Source organism: Phodopus roborovskii, unplaced genomic scaffold (assembly GCF_943737965.1).
Source record: "Phodopus roborovskii unplaced genomic scaffold, PHOROB, whole genome shotgun sequence".
NCBI classification, from domain to species: Eukaryota; Metazoa; Chordata; class Mammalia; order Rodentia; family Cricetidae; genus Phodopus; species Phodopus roborovskii.
The window spans coordinates 5,108,827-5,127,131 of record NW_026126619.1 but is presented as its reverse complement, the minus strand read 5'-3'; positions in this window follow the sequence as shown (position 1 = coordinate 5,127,131).

The following is an 18,305-nucleotide window of genomic DNA, read 5'->3' as shown; positions in this document are numbered from 1 at the left end:
TGCCTTTGAGGAGGCCTACTGGGGCAGGGCAAGAGCCTCACTGCTGCCTGTAGCAACAAGGCCTACAAGGAGTTGCTACTTTTGAAATATTTGCCAGGGCCTTGGAACCCACCTGGCAGCTGATAGCTCTCTCTTTCTTTTTAATTCAGATTCAGGGCTTCCTGGTATGACTGATAATTGTGTTGTTGGAGTGAGGGCATTTGAACTATTGAGTTGTTTTAGCTAGCTCCATTGCTACTATTCAAAAGAAAGAAAAAAAAAAAAAAAAAAAAAAAAAAAAAAAGGAAGATGGGTCTTGGCGTACAGTTCAATGAACTATAACAGACTTACTTGAAACAAACAAACAAAAGAACTTGCTAGAAAGTTTTGGTGAAAAAAAATACAAGCTGTGAGAAAGAATCAAGTAAAAATTTTAGAACAACATAAAAGAGTAACTTAAAGGAACCCATCTAACAGTTGAATACAAAAGACAAAAGAACCAGGAAGTTAGAACAATAGAAATTGTCTAATCTGGGAGGCTGAGGCTGGAGAGATGACTCCGTAGCTAAGAGTACTGGCTGTTCTTCCAGAGGACCCGGGTTCAATTCCCAGCACCTGTGTGGCTGCCCATAGCTGTCTGTAACTGGGCACCCTCACACAGACATACATTCACATAACATAAAAATAAATAAATCTTTTTTTAAGTTGTCTAAACAGAAGGAGAAATAGAAAAAATATGAATAGAATCATGGTTCAACATTTATGCTTTCTGCTTTCCAGAATGAGAACATACCAGAAAACCAAACAAATCAAACCAACCAACCAAACAAACAAACCAAAAACCATACCTAAAATGCTTCTACCAAAGGCCCTGCTTGCAGCTCCATGGCTAGAGGTGACCCCAAGAAACCAGAGAGAAACTGCTTCTGCCCTCTCGCGGCAGGTGTACAGAGACATGCAAAGACAAACCCAGATGGCCCTGTAAACTTTGCAAGATTTTCCATGAAATACTCTGACAGGTAAAAGATACTATCTGGAAAATCGAAATCTATGTGAGATGAAATGTGAAAGTTAGTTGAGGGATGCCATAATCTGAAAATGAGGATTATAGGCAAACATGGGGGGGGGGGAGAAGGAATAAGATTAAGGTCTCTCTCATTTCTATATGCTCTGTTCAGACTTTTACTCACTCTAGGATCAAATCGGTCAGCCTGGAGCCTCTACTGGAGAATGGGCTAAAGACCTGAGTGAGATGCCATCACGTGTTACCAAGGCAGCAAAGCAAGAAGGGACATTTGAAGGTGTATCCAAAGCTGCATGGAGTGAACAGCGAATGAGGGGGAAACACAGAGAAGCTGGAGGAGTAAGGACTCTGTATACCTGGGAAGGAACGGGGGGGGGGGGGGGGGAAGAAACGCAGGCGGGAAAGAAAACTAATGTCTCCCAAATTTTTATAAAAGATATAAACCTACAGATCCTAGAAATTAAGATAAAGTAGGATGGGCCTAAAGAAGCCAACACGATATAGCAGCATTAACTAAACTTCTGAGAATGGAGGACAGAAAAAAATCTCAAAAACCAGAGAAATGACATAGCATTTCCATTCTGTGTATCCATTAAACAGCTGACTCTGGGTTTGCCATTAGGAGTCCTAGGGTGGGGGAGGCCTAAGGAAGTGCTACAGCACTTCTTAAGTGATAAAGGCAAATACTTAGTGATTCAGAATCTGGCAAAAAAAAAAAAAAAAAAAAAAAAAGTCCCACAGAAAAAAGGAACATCAGAAGAGTTGGCTGCCAATAGAATTCTTATAGTAATTGATAAATTTAGGCTACGAGAGAAGAGTTGCTGTAACCAAGGAGAGAATATATGCCAGGAGAGATGGGAAGAGCATCACTTTGGCAGTCAAAAATGGAAGACAGCTAGGAGATTGTGGTGCACGCACGCTTTTGATCCCAGCACTCCGAGGCAGAACCAGGTGGATCTCTTGAGTTTGAGGCCAACCTGGTCTACAGAGTGAGTTCTAGGACACCCGGGGCTACCCAGCAAAACCCCATCTCAAAAAATGAAAACAAATAAACAAACACAAAAAATAAACCAAACAAACAGAAATCCCAACAAACAAACAAAAAACACAGAGAGAAACAGAAAGACATGCAGGAAAAAAAAAAAAAAAAAAAAAAAGGAGGTCACAACCTAAGCTCCATTTCCGGTGGTATGAAGGGCAGAAGCCAGTCACAAGGTAAGCCTGCAGAGGATGACCAGCCTTGGTGGTAACCAGCGGGGGTCCTATTAACAGAAGGGACCCGTCTCTCCAGCCCCCAAGGAGCTGTTTGCATCTTAACTGTAGTCATCCTAGATGTGCGTGTGCTATAACTTTGCCAACGTTACTACTGGCGTAAACTGTCTAAATGGTAGCTGGGATGCCACCATGTCCTTCCCTCCCTCCTTCCCTCTCTTCCTCTCTCCCTCCCTCCATCTCTCCCTTTCTTTCTTTTCTTCCTTTCTTCTTTTTTTTTTTTAAACAACATTTGGTTCTAGAATTTTCTGAAAATTAAAGAGTTTACTTACAAAACCCAAATAGACCAGAAGGTCTGGGTTCTGGTCTATGTGTAGGTGACTGTCTCCTGGAATTGGAATTAGGTAGCATAGCGCTACAGACTGAGCATGGAAGGCTTCAGGAACAGACAGCTTTTAGCGATTTTTCTGCTTTCCTGGTCTCTAAAATTACTACTACTAGTACTACTATTACTATCGGTTGTAATTTTGTTTTGTTTCTTGTTTGAAAGGCATTGTTCAGATATTCTCGGGGAATATTAGGTTTTTTTCTTCCTTTTGTATTTTAATATCTGAGTTAAAAATGTTGGGTGTTCGGCTTGCATGTTTGCCTGTGCATGGCGTATGTGCCAAGTGCCCATGAAAACCAGAAGAGGGCACTGGGTCCTGTGGAACTGGAATTACAGATGGTTGTGAGGGTTCATGCAAGTGCTGGAGATCATGCTTGGGTCACTGGAAGAGCAGGTAGTGCTCTCAAGGACAGAGTCATCTCTCCAGAGCCCAATTTCTCAATATATATTTTAAAATTAAAATATAATTACATCATTTCCCCTTCCATTTTCTCCTTCCAACCCCTCCCACGTTGACGGCTCTTTTCATGATTATCACATACACAAATGTATATGCACAGACACGTAAATACAACCTGCGTAAGTAAATACAGCCTGCTGAGACTTTTTATTCGAGTGCGTGATTTCAGGGCTGACCACAGGTTAGATAGATTGTGAGATAGTGATGGGAAGCAGGGCATGAGTTCCTTCCCATGTTTCCTCTTCTCCCAGCATCCTCCATTTTTATCAGAACACAAAGAACCGGGAAGCTGTGACCTATGGAAGATACTGAGGTCGTTGGCACAGGGTTCTAGAACAGAGCGAGCGCACTTCATCCCCAGGCCCACAGATTCTTTCTTTTCACTGCTCGTATGGCGTCCTATATTTTTATTGATTACCAAGATTTTCAGCTTTCAAGCGTCCCCTTAAGCATCTAGTGATTTGTCAGAGCAACAAACACCGTTCGCCGTTGCGTAAGGCATACTATTGTCCAGTCTTACTTGCCAGGTGCGCAGAAAGTGCGGCCCCGTTGAAAACAGTGGTCTGGAACAGGTTTTTTTGTTTTTTTGTTTTTTGTTTTTTTTTTTTAATCTGCGGATGCGTTTGCGAGTAAGAAACATCTTTAGTCGCCTTGGTTTTTAGCGCAGATTGGAAAAAGCCTGTTGGCACCACCTAGTGGCAACTGAGCGCTACGACCATGAGTGTTCCTTAATGCATCCATTACGGCCAGCTCTCAGCCACTTGTATAGGTTTTTAAAAATTCTCTTTCCACTAAAAAGAAAGAGTGGCTTTTGGTTCAGCTATAGCCTTATCTCCTTTCATTAAAACATTTCTTCTAGTCACAACACAGAGCCTGCAAGATGGCTAAGTAGATAAAAACACTTGCCATGCTGGCCTTCGTTTGATCTCGGGAACCAACGTAAATATAGGAGAAAACAGACCCCACAAAATTTCTCTCTGAACCTCCACATGCATGTGTCACATGTCCCTCCCATCAAACACACAATACACATAAAATAATAAGCAAAACAAAAAATTAAAAATCGTATTTAAATCAAAATTATTTGCTACACTTAATTCTGAAACCAGAATAGTAAGTTCTTACTTAGTTCTGTATGATCCTTGTGAAATTAATCACTGAGTTCCATGTACTTAAAACTATTAACTTTTTTTAATGAATTCACCATTTTGATAAAGATTTATTTCCTGAATTGGGCATTATTCTGTGAAAATGTATTTGTGGTTATGTTGAGTCTAATATGAAAAGATCTGCAGTCAGAAGCAAGTGCACAATTTAACCCTTGGGAGGTTTTAACTGTTTGAAGTTCCTTATGTATGTTCATTTCTCTTTGGGAAATAACATCAAAGAAATGATCTGATTGGAACAAACCTATCACTCCAGCCATTGAACATTTAAATACTTAATTACGCGCACATTCTCACCACCTAACAACTCTGTTTCTCTCAGGAGGGGTCATGAAGGGTGTGAATCATAAAATAATTGGTTAGCTCAAGGTGTTATTAACTGTAGAAACTGCTGGCCTTTTAAACTGACTCACTTACCATGACTATTTCCAGGACAATTATGACAATGGTGATAAGTACTGCAGTGTACACACCATCCTCAGCTCACAGGGGAAGGCGAAGGAAGCTTGACCAGTCTGTATGGGGAACCAAGATGGCCAGGCTACAGAAAACAGCCATGGGGAGGAATGAGTAGGTGACAGGAAAACAAGATGCCAGGGTGGCAAAAGGGACATCTGGGGTAATGTTTGGACAGGCTGGACAAGTGTGACTAAATGTGAACTGGAAAATGAATTCAAGGGCCTATTTACAAATTTCAAACAGAGGCTGACTACTTGAGTTTGATTCCAGGACCCACAAGGGGAGAGAACTTGAAATGTGTCCTTGACTGTCACACACATGCCATAGCAAGAATTCAATCTGTGGTAATCACTATGCTTTCACTTGAGTGAGAGTTTTGTTTGTTTTGTTTTTTTTTTTTTTTTTGACAGTGTTTCTCTGTGTAGATACTATGTCTCTTTATGTAGTCCTAGCTGACCTGAAGCTCTCTATGTAGACCAGGCTGGCTTTGAACTCACAGAGACCCACCTGCCTTTGCCTTCCGAGTGCTGTGGCCAAAGACATGCACTGGTTCATGACTAAGCTTTTAAACAAACAGGTAGAGGTGTGATTGTCAGATTGGCAGCTCAGGAGTTACCATGGAAACGTATGTATATAGCTCATTTCAAGTGTACTGGGTCAGAGATGAAGCTGATGAGTAACATAGTATCATCCATCATACTAAGAATAGTAAGTTCTTCATGTAAATAAATCCTCACCAACAGCATGAAGGTTTGCCATCTTTAAAAAAGATAGGACAGCAAAACAATCCTCAAATTTAAACAACAACAAAAAATCATAGTCCTGGATGTCCTAGAACTATGTGGGCCAGGTTGTCCTCCAACTCAGAGATCTGCCTGCCTCTGCCTTCCAAGTGCTGGGATTAAAGGTGTGCTCCACCATGCCTGGCTATCCTCACACTTCTTTAGTTCAACAGGACCTAACTGAACATAAAGAGAAGAGGGGCCAGAAGTGGGGACTTTTCCGCTGATTTCTTGAAGCTTCATGAAACAGGGTGAGCAATATACTGAACACTGTTTAGACCTGGCATTTAGGGGTGTTCCTCTTTGGTGCTGGGGATCAAATCCAGGGCTGGTGTATGCTAGGGAAGCAGCTTTCACGGTTGATGCCTGATACCTTTAGCTCACAAGTCCCTTCTCTTCCTGTGGAAGGTGGTGATTAAACGGCTTCCTATGGTCACTGAGAGAACTGTGCCATGGGCTGTGCACAGCGTTTACCAATGCCTGCCTGACAGTGGATACCATGAACAGTTCCTTCTTAATCCTGGTGAGTCAACATACCAGACATGCTTAGCAAAGCAGCCAGCCCAGGACTCAGAGTTCTTTCCCACACTCTCTGGTTTTATATGCTTTGGCAAAAAAAGCCACATGTTTTTCCCCCTCTAAACATCTTCTTTATAAAATTCTTACTACCCAGAAAATCTATTATTATGCATAATTACAACAAGTGGATGTTGCGCCTGTGGTGCATACTTTTAAATCTAATAATCACAAGACAGTGAAAACTTACTTGTTCCGTTTCAAGTTGAATTTGCAAATTTCTTAGTTCGGAGCCAACCTCATAGGACGTTCTAAAGAGAAAGGAACTATTGAATATGTGTTACAAAAATAACACTGGTACTTTTAGGCTCAGTATCAAATGTGAAATGGGGTTCTAAAGATATTTGTATATCGGGACCCATGAATATATTCCTGCTGCTATTAACATTTGCTAAGGTAAAAATAAATATTTTTTTTTTAAGGGGAGGGATTGCTCAGCAGTTAAGAACACTGACTGCTCTTCCAGAGGACCCAAGTTCAAATCCCGGTACCCCCACGGCGGCTGACAACTGTCTGTAACTCCAAGATTTGACACACATGCAGGTAGAGAACATAGACAGACAAACATGCTGGCAGAACACCTATGAACGTAAAAGAAATGGCAAAGACATGTGAGTACAAATGACAGCTATGAATGATTTTACTCAAGATCCCTGACAACTGTGTAGAACATCAGTTCTCACCTTTGGGGGTCATGACCCTGCCACAGCTGTAACATATCACATATCCTGCAATCAGATATTTACATTACGATTCATAAGAGTAGCAAAGTTACAGTTATGAAGTAGAAATGAAATGATTTTATGGTTGGGGGATCACCACATCATGAGGAGCAATATTAAAGGGTCACAGCGTTAGGAAGGTTGAGAACCACTAGCGTATACTTCCACTGGTAGTCCCTGCTGATAAGACACCCATTACAGGCTTGTCACCACCAGTGCTGGGGATGGATCCCGAGGCCTTGACTTTATTAGGCAATTAGGCAAGCATGCTATTAATTGAGCAAGACCTCTAGCCTCTTGATTTCTTTTACTATTACCACATCCAATATCACACATCACTTGTTAATGTTACATCCCTTTGACTAAGATATAAGCTTAGCTACCAAAAGTCGTGGCTTTAATTTGCTTACTCACATGAACACTAACACATTAACACATACAGTATCTCAGTTTGGGTTCTTGTTGCCGTGAAGGGACACCATGATGATGGCAACTCTTACAAAAGTAAATATTTGATTGGGGCTGGCTTTCAGTTCAGAGGTTTAATCCATTATTGTCACTGTAGGAAGCAGGGCAGCATTGCAGGCAGACATGATGCTGGAGAAGAGCTGGGAGTTTCACATTTGGATTCACAGGCTTCAGGAAGACAGCATGAGACACCGGGCCTGCCTCGAGCTTCTGAGACCTCAAAGCCCACCCACTGTGACACACATTCTCCAACAAGGCCACCCCGTCCCATGAGCCTCTTGGAGGCATTTTGATTCAAACCACCACAGAAGGGTTCGATTAAGTACTAGGAGAAAGAAGAACGCAATAAGGGGGCAGCTGGTGGAGAACTCTGGAGACAGCTCCCTAAGTTTGCACCACACTGTCTAATCACAGTGGCACTCATCTCTGCAGAAGTTGTTTTCGACCGTTCCTTCTTTCACAGGGACATATTAGAATACTCACTCTCAGAGAAAGACAAAGGAAACAAAGAGATGGTAAATCAACCAATATCCATCAAGTACTTGATTTATGCCAGCGCCTGGAAACAGAGCAGAGACCACCAGGGCTGGTGAACACTCGGAGCTCACAGTGGCGCAGGGATGTGAAGCACCGTGGTAAGTTAAGAGAGAGGCAGGCTCTGGCAGATACCTGAGGAGTGAGTCAGGTGTGCACAAAGGGAAAGGGTAGCAAGGAAACCAGGGCAGAGGGAAATGAACAAAGGTGCTTCTCTGGGCTGGACCTCTAGACTCTCCATCCTCCCAGTGCTTATAAACTAGGTGGCAAGACACGATGTGGGCTTTTGAGGTCGTTAAAATGTGTATGCACCTCTGGGCAAAAGACCACCAGTTACACTGGCGACTGTCTGTCTCTTAACAAGGAAAGGAAATACAGGAGCGTGCGCTAACATGGCCTGCTTGTCCTCAGGGAGCATGAGGTAAGGGTTGCTGGGATGTGCAATGAACTGCAACCCTGAAACAAGAGGAGAGGGAGTGGGAAGGTCTGGTGACCAATGAGGTCCTTGACAACTGAAGAGTTGATCTTGACCTTGAAGATGACCTGGAGACAATGAGAATCAATGCCGGGAACTAACCTATTTAATGACAGATTCATTGAGTGAGCATCATGGACAAAGTGTTACTTGTCTCTGTGTTCATGGGAACTGCATAAAAAGGACACATTTTTGGGTGATTAGAAAGTACCGTGGACACTCGGGCAGGAAGGTTAGCACTCGCCACGAAGGATGTTTGTAAAATGCATTTTGAAAGAATGGAGGCAGAAGGTGTTGCAGGGGACTCCTTCTCTTTGCTCACTTTCCCACTGAGTCTACACTGATAAGATGCTCCAAAGACTTACAAAGATTCTCAGCTCTCTGCAGCCTGAACTTTACTAGGTCATTAGATGTATGTGGCAAATGATGCCCAGGGAGGCCACCCTTCTCTGCTGCTCTCCACCTCACTGTTTTGTCCTCCCCAATGGATCTGGAGCTGGCGGTCTAGCCTGGCCTGCTAATGGGCTCTGGGGAACCGTCCGTCTCCATCCTCTGCCCATGGGTAACAGATGCTTGCTTTCATGCCCAGCATATTTGTGGGTGCTGGGGATCCAAACTCAGGTCCTAATTCCTGTATAGCAAGCTCCCCAGCTAGCATTTTAAGTCATGAAACATTTCATTTGTTTACAGAACTTTTGTAATGATCAGAATTACTTAAAGCACACCCTCTGGGCTTTCCCTTTGCTTTTCACGAGTAGCTTAGCTGTGTAATACAAGCTGTGTAATAATATGGCGATAAAAGATTGTAACAATAGTAAATTAGGAAGAGTGTTTTGCACGGAGAACACAGTCTGTAAACATTTGTTACACGAAGGAATAAAGTTTGCTGGTTATTTATTTTGATAAAGTGGAACAGACCCTGGGTTTTCTGATTACAATGCTCTTCCTATTGTTTTCAATTCTAATGTGATTTCCTTGACCAGCTTTGGGGAAAAGGGGATGGGGGAGGGGGGGAGAGACTCACCACAGGCACTCAGGGAATGTCTCAGGATCTGCAGTTTATCCCATCTAGGCCTGAGGCTACCACACTGACAACATTGGAATTTGAGTCACCCATTTTGTGTGCTCCAGGAAAAGAATACTTTAGAGCTACCACCCAAAAAAAAAAAAAAAAAAAAAAAAAAAACCCAAAAACCAAAACAACAACAACAACAAAAAATACCATTCCCAAATCCCCTCACTACAACTTATCCCTTTCCCTTCTTCTATGTCCCTTTCTGAGTTACATCTAAATGCATACACAGTAGTGGTACTGGTACATTATATCCACTTTAAAGCCATGCTAATTTGGAAAGTTAAAGTAAACTAAAACTATAAACAAAATATGCTCAGCTGTCTATGGCAGATGAGTTCACTACAAGGACTTTAGCAGTCATTTGAGGCTAACCCTCCGCATATGGTAGGGCTTGTTTCTTTATAATTCTCCAAGGCCTCTGCACTCTTCCATCGACATCCTGCTCTTACCCAACAGCTGACCCAAAGATGACTGGCTTCACATGAACACACCTTTTACTTTGCCTTGTACCCATCCTACAACCTGGACCAACTTTCACACCATGCTGATCTATCTGCCAAAACACAGTGTTCAGTTAAAACAAAAAAACCAAAACAAACAAAAAACCAACACATCACACATACACACACAGAAATTAAAGAAAACATATTACTTTATAAAGTGATCTCTATTCTCCTGTGCTTTGTTTTTAAATTAATGGGGGAACTGCATATTTTTATGGCATATCATGTGATATTGATATATGTGTATATTGTATAATGTTTAAATCGATCAGTGTAAAGAGACTTATCTTTCCAAATGTTGACCATTTCCTTGTAGTTAAAACATTTCTTCCAGTTATGTCAACTCTATAGGACCTTGTTGTCTGCGCCTGCCCTACCCAAGGCCCTTACTGGATGGCCTTTATTATACCGAGGAAGTTCTCTGTGTCTCTAGTCTGCTGAAAGTTTGAAACTGTGAAGAATGGCCCTTGTATTACATGAAGCATGTTTTCTTTAAAAATTTGTTTCGTAGAATGGAAATTACCTAGGTCTTAAGATTTCTCGAATCACATTTTTTTTTTGTTGTTGTTGTTTTGTTTTGGAGACAGGGTTTCTCTGTATTGCTCTGGAGCGTGTCCTGGAACTCACTCTGTAGACCAGGCTGGCTTCAAACTCACAGAGATCTACCTGCCTCTGCCTCCCAAATGCAGGGATTAAAGGCATGAGCCACCAACGAACACCCAGTCAAATCACATTTATTTTAAGGACTTTCTGACCAAAAGTTATGGACAGTTAAAAGGCTTTCAAGAATTTTTTTGAGCATTTTAATTCTGGATCCTACTTGGCCAAGAGAGAGAACTATGTGTGGGATTTGAAAGGCAGACATGAAATAACAGCTAATACTCTGGCTGCCTTTGTGGTTATAGCTGGGAGACTGCCGTGGAGCTGGTTCCCTCTAACCCACTCTCCTTCACCTTCCTTTCCCTAACTGCAGAGCATGGAGACCGGCAGCAACCACAGGCTCGCCACTGGGTAGAGCCATGCTTTCCAACCAAGCCGTCTAGGCTCTTTGGAAAATTAACTTTGGTAGCTGGGAATGCTTGGCTGTGCACTTCCCCCGACAAGCTCCTTTGGCAAACAAGCTTCAATGCACTGAAAAGGCGGGCTCATGACTTCAGTGGCTGTCACTCTGCGTGTTCACTTCTTGGTTCATTTTCCCTCACGCTTCTGAAAAGTATTACCCCTACATAAATTCCTCATTAGGAAGGTGAACTCAGCTTCCCTGATTGAACCTGATACGAATAAAATCCCATGTCCTGTGGGTCTATTCTGCTTTCTTTTCTGTCTTTAGTCTGCTGTGATTCCTTTGTATGTCCTGTTCATTTTTTTGTTGTTGCGTACTGGACAGGTGTATAGCATGTGTAATAATGCTATGCTCACAAATGAGGATGGTGCTATTTCTTCTAGAATTATTAGTTAGTTTTGTACTTCTGGCAGGGAGAAAGGGCAAGGTTGAACCATCTTACTACCGCTGAGAATTGAGCTACTCTCAGACCGCACGACAGCCTATTTGATTTCAGGTTTGGGCTTTTCTTCTGACATGGAGGCCTCTGGGATACAAAGTCAAAGCTTTGAATCTCCTGCCCTGTTCAGTTTATTGGGCTTTTTGTTTGTTTTCCCTTCATCGGATGCAAAGTATTTCTTTATTCTGGAGACTTTTGTCACACACAGGATTTCTCCTTAACTCCATGAAGGAAGGTCACCTGTCGTGAGTGAGGTCATCACACTGAGAGCGGGGGATGGGAGGGAGGCAGAGGTGACACTCCGTAGATGGTATCTTGACAAAGACCAGGATGCACCTGAACATCCACCCTTCCACTGCAGCCTCACCTGTGACTAACTTGCTCGTTTTAGGACATGATCTCACCTGCCCCCATTGGGTGGGTCCTTTCACAGGGTCCCACTGGAGCAAGGCTGCTTTTCAGGAGAGGGAAGGGAGTCAGGGCTGCATGCGACAGCGTGGATTCCTCACACCCTGGTGATGTGGTGATAACTCTTAGCTCTCACTCACAGCCATGGCATTAAAAAAAATCCAACTCTTTTTTCCCTAACATTATTGATTCTCTGGGAATTTCACATCATGCACACTTGCACCCTGATTATATTCACTTCCCAGTCCTTCCACGGCTGCCCCCAACCATAGTGACCCCCCAAAAAACCTACAAAAATAAGGTCCAATTTATGTTAGCCACATACTCACTGGAGCATGGTGGCCCGGCCCTGAAATAGAGCCCAGTCCTTCCCCTCCCGCACCCCACCAGAAGCCATCAATGGTGGAGACCACACTTGAGCATTGCCATCATACTTTAAGAGTTCTCTGATGGCTTCCCTTTTGGCTGTTACCTTTTTTTTTGGGGGGGGTTAAGGGCGGTCACACAGAAGCCTTCCATGTCCCCTCCTCTCAATCGTACACATGCAGTGTGGCCTCCTTGCTGGTCACTGGCAAGGCCTCTCTAACTCTTAGCTCTACTTCAGCTCAAATTGTTTACACTTGAAACCCAAGGCCAGCAGGGGCAGGCCCTTCAATTTTACTTTGCAACTCAATCCCCTTTCGGAAGACAGGCTGTCATCAGTTTCTGGAGAACCTTTTATACCATTGTGTCTTCCTGATTCCTACATAATGCTGATACTGTTGGCCTCAGAATACCTTTCAAAGAAATACTAATCTAGACTCATATATTAATAGGACCTATTTAAATACATCTCACCTTAATCCAAGGCAGTTAGTTATCTACAGAAACTAGCACTGATGAGAAAGATAGAAGCTGGTCAGATAGGGCAGCCACCCCAAAGCAGCAGCTCTGAGATGTTCTTGCTGGAAACCAGGTCTGCTACAACAGAGCTCTAGGTCCTCATTAGCGCATACCTTTGTCTGGACGATGTCCATGGCCACGTGACCGAAACCGAGAGACACCTGGTTGGGAAAACTGAACTGCCCAATTTATCTCCCTCCCCAGCTTCTGCCCTAAGACCTTAAAAGCCTCAGACTAGCAGTTGAATGTCACCCAATTCCTGGAGACAGCTCCTGCCACACAGGAACACAGATTTCTCTCTGTCTTAAGCTCCTCCTATGAATCTAATAAACATCCTAAAACTCACTAGTTTCATTCATGGAATTTTTGAAGAGACAAGAACCCTAAAGCCACTGCCAAAGTGCCTCTCCTGGCAGCCGAGCTTTCCGGAAACAGGCCCACCTACCACCACCAAACTCGGCAATCCTAGCAAGTCCACCCTTAAACCATGGAGTAAAAGACAGAATACTTTAGCCCTGCAGTGTGCAGTTTCCAGGATGATGGATGCACTTTGTACTGTGCAGGACACCTGACTCTTACGGAAAGTGACAGCTGTGCTAGTCTGCAAGCGACCTTAGATCTAGGTTATTGCCTCCTGCACCAGCTAAGGTAGGACTCCTTCGCCTCATTAAATGGATGGGACTGCTGTTCAGCTGTCTATCCTAAATGAAAAGACCCTTCCTGTTCTGTCGTTCTGGCACACTCACTGGATTTGTCTTTACCAGGGGTGATGGCTGCTAGAGGACGGAAGTCACGATGTTTGAAACTATTGCCGAGGAGTCAACATCTTGTATCTGTATCGTACAATCTCCTTTTGGCGATAAGCTCCTCACACCCACATTTTAAGTTTTTGTAACTTAAATTTTGGAACTCTCCATTTCCATCCTGAAGAGACGAGTGACATTTGCTCCCAGAAGGCTTCAAACTATGGTCCCGGAACCGGCACTATCAGTACCACCTAAGAACTTGATGGAAATGCAAAATCCATATCAGTGCTCATATTGTGTCTGAACAAGTTCCCTAGCAGCTTAAAGTGCTTCTGTTAGGAAGGAGGGTTCAGATAACCACTCCTGTGTGACGATGGTGACAACTGCACACACGGGTGACAGTGCTCTCTTCCGCTGGATGTACACCTCAGTAGTCCAGTTCTCAAGAACAGGGTGACAAGATCTGAACTGACAAAAATGAGCTCAAGCAGCCGAGAAGTGGCTCAGTGGCTAAGATTATGTACTATGCAAGCAGCAGGACCCGAGTTTGAATCCCCAGTCCCCAAGTAAGAAGATGGACATGCCTTCCTTCACGCACAGTGAGTCTCCAGACTCACACCGTAAACTTCTGGTTCAATGAGAAACGGTCTCAAAGTAATAACAAGGACAGTGACAGAGGAGGACACTCATATGGTGTCCTGGCCTGGTTTCTGTATGTATACACTGCCACATTCATGTGCATAAAACACAAACACGAACCCACACAAAAAAGGAAGGCAATGTAAATTAGGTCTACTGGTTAACGAGAGAAATTCTAAGAACTGGCAAGCTTCTTCACTACTTGCAATAATCAAATTCTCCTGTCTTTTGTAGTGAAGTGCTGGAGGATTGCTCAGAGCCTTGCACATGCCACTGAGCAACACCATCCTCTCTAGCTTTTCATTTCTAACGTGGCTGTTGGGATCACTGGACTTGTCCACTAGGAGACTCACGCTAGAGTTTCCTAGAGTTACTTTTACCAACTTACAACTCAATGATCTTATTAAAAACAGCTTTACAATTATGAGTTGAGAACCACAAATTCAGAGCTGGAGAGATGGCTGGCTCAGTGGTTAAGAACACTGGCTGCTCTTCTGGAGGTCCTGAGTTCAATTCCCAGCAACCACATGGTGGTTCACAACCATCTGCAATGGGATTTGATGACCTCTTCTGGCCTGCAGGCATACATGCAGCCAGAACACTGTGTGTACATAATAAACAAATCTTAAAACAAAACACACATTCTTAGGAAAAGGTATATTTCTGAGGTACAGATAGAACCCCAGTGCAAGCGCCGTGGTGATAGGTAGTGTCTAGTGTGACGCTGCTGCCCCTTGGTGTCATTTTCTCAGTTCTATGACCGTGTCAGTCTTACTGCTTTTCAATCCCGAAGGCATGTGCATCTTAAGGCCTTCGTTTCGGCTTTTCTCTGCCTGGAAATGCTTTTCAACCAGAAACTAGAACTGGTTTTTTTTTTTTTTTTTTTGCTCAGCTTTTCTTGCAACTTTAATTCTATCTATATTCTCAACGAGGTTCTTCCCCGACTAACTACTTTCCCCATCAGTTAGTTATATAAATCTTATTTTGCTGTTCATTTCCAAAGTTAACCGTACTTCTCAAATGGCACATACGTCTCATCAATCTCTCTGCTTCCACAGTTATGGTTTGACTTTTGTCCGTTTATGTCTGGATGTACCCTCACTACACAGGTGAGGGCCTGGCATGAAGTACTAACGAGAGATAATTAAATGACTGAAACAAAGTGTGCAAAAGTAAGAATATTTATTTTCATTTATCTTTTGCAACATTGGGACTAGAATCTGGGGGCTTTGTACATGCTAGGCAAGCATTCTACTGTTGAACTATACTCCCAGACCAGTGGTTTCTATTTAATAGCTTAAACAGCAGTATATGCATTTAACAGCATTCTTTTAAAAATAATTCATTTATCCGCATTTTATATACATTGGTGCTTTGCCTGCATATTTGCCTGTGTGAGGGTGTCAGATCTTTGAGCTACAGACAGCTGTAGCTGCCATGTGGGTGCTGGGAACTGAATCCAGGTCCTCCTGAAGAGCAGTCAGCGCTCTTAACCACTGAGCCACCTCTCCAGCCCCTTAAGAGCATTTTTAAAAACCTAGATGCCACTGCAGGGGGTAAAGGTCACTTTTAATGTATGTAAGGGCCTTGATTTGGTTCCCTAGAAATGGAAACGGAAACACACACACACACACACACACACACACACACGTCAGCCAAATTTTTTTATTCCGTGAAATTTATACATCATAACCAAATTTACTACTTCCTTAAAACATTTTTATTTGTCATTACCATGTATGTTTGTGTTTCTGATTTTTCTTCCACCATGGGATTCAGGGGTCAAACTGAGCCAGCTCTACCATGGCCCTTTTTTTTTTTTTTTCTTTTTAAAGATTTATTTATGTTCACAGTATTCTGTCTGCATGTACACCTGCAGGCCAGAAGAGGGCACCAGATCTCATTACAAATGGTTGTGAACCACCATGTGGTTGATGGGAATTGAACTCTGGAAGAGCAATCAGTGCTCTTAACCTCTGAGCCATCTCTCCAGCTCCACTTCCTTCTTAAAACATGCAAGAAGTACCTACTGTGTGTCAGGCACTATGCTAAATGTTGAGATTCCAATTCATAGAAAAATAAAAACAACCTGGCATACAGAAAAAATATAGTTCTCCCTCACCTTTCTGTCCTTGGTTTCAGTAAAGCAATGATTGGGTATCAGAGGGACAATGTAGCAGAGAAGACAATGCAGGGCAAGACTGAGCGGGCAGACAAGAGATCACAGGTTAAGATTCCTAGGCGGGAGGTTATTATGGGACAGTTTGACGGGAAGACTAACAAACAACCCAGCTGACCCCAGAATATTTTTAAGCAGCACATGAAACTGAAAGGCACCTAAGGTTTGTGATAAACCTAAAATTCTACCTACAAATTTAAAATGGGAAATAGTGAATAGCAATTAACAATATGGCAGGCCTGGGACTCACTATATAGACAAGGCTGGCCTTGAACTCACAGGGATTCCTACTTCTGTCTCCTGAGTGCTGCGATTTAAGGTGTGCACCGGCATGGGTGGTTAATGATGAAGTATTAGTAACTCATGATAGCCCACAGCAGCTGCCACGCCAGTTTGCATGGCAGCTCTGAAAGTCCTGCTACTATTCCTTGTGTCTCCGATGACAGCAAGCACCTGGGGCTCGTGAATAAACTCACTGGTGGAGCAGGGCCGTGTCCTTGGAGTCCTTTAGGACAGGTGTGGCAGCATGGTCTCTCTCGTCTCTCAATGGTGTTCAAGGAAGTCCTCTGAAATCCATCTCTTGGATCGTTGTTACTAGCCTCAGGACAAAAAAATTAAGAGGTTCATGGTGTATTATTTCAAAGTTCTCTTCCAATATATTCTAGTCAGAAACTGTGGCATCACAACTCCTCACCCTACAAGATATTTAACACTGATATTTATTAGTGGAAGCTGGCCTCTTCATCTAGATCTGACTGAATTCAAAGACCCATTATGTCAAAGGTTTGCAAGTCAGTTCCCTTCAAGTTTCGCAAAAATGCTGGACAGATTTTAGAGATCAGTTCAAACATGACCTGCTTAAATTGCTTTGTTTTTAGAAATTACAAACACAGAGGCAAAGTTGGAAAAACATTAAACAGGATGTATGTATGTGGCCAGAGGACAACCTAAGGTGTCACTTTCAGGGATGTCACACTTCTGTGACATGGCCTTTCTGCCCTGAAGCTCATCTGCTGGCTGGCCACAGATCTTCCTGTCTCCAACTCTCCACCTCTAAGATAACCTGAGCAGCACCATGCCTGGCTTGACATGCTTCCTCACTAAAGTTCCAGCTTGCCCTGTGGGGTTTTCACAGAACTTGTTTTCTTCATTGTTGGACAAGGCAGTATCACACTTAAAATCCAGGCCACATACACCATACTACACTGGAGTACAAGGAAAACCACTTATTAAAAGGTACAGGCCAGGTCTATCTGCTCAGGAATCCTCTGTTGCAACCCAGGAACTGTGCTGTGGTGGAACAAGGGAAAAGTCGCGATGCCATCCAACACAGCCATGCAGAGGCTGGTTCTGAGTACTACTGGGGAGAGGGCACTCTCCTGGAGTTTATGAAAATGCAATCTCTCTTTTTTTATATATTTGACATTGTACACATACAGTTACCAAGAGAAAAACATACCACTACTATCAAAATTGCCCATATTACCAAGGAATAAAGTTAGCTTCAACTGATAGCTGGAGAAAAACCTTATAGAAAGAAGACTAGGAAAAGAATCATCCCCACCCCCCCCAGGAATGTGCATTTTTTTTAAAAAGAAAATAAGCATGATTCATTACTGCCCATGGTCAGAGTCGGCATCAAAGAATCAATTAGCTGCTTGAGCATTACAACACATTACAACAGACCCACCTCCTAAATGCTATAGTCTATGTTATAGGTGTGTTACCACATTACAAATGTACGTCTGGAGTTTGCGTTCTCTCTCTCTCTGTCTCTCTCTCACACACACAACACACACAGAGTTTACTATACTTTGTAACCTGGTTATTTTGTAGGCACAAAACAGAAGTATGACATTTGTTATTTACTTAAGAGAAAAGGTGCTGCCATTTATATAGAAACTAGACAGAGATGTTTTCCAAAGCCACTATATGGATTTAGTATTGAGATGCAGTAGGAAAGTTGTATTTCTTTTTAAACCTAGTATTTCTGTATAGTACTATTTTTATGTATGTTATCCTGGATGTACAAGTATACTCAGAAGACACACTCATACAGAAGAAGACAGAGCATCACAGAAAAGACTAAGTACTAGTTACCTTTCATCCTTGTACCAGAGATTTTC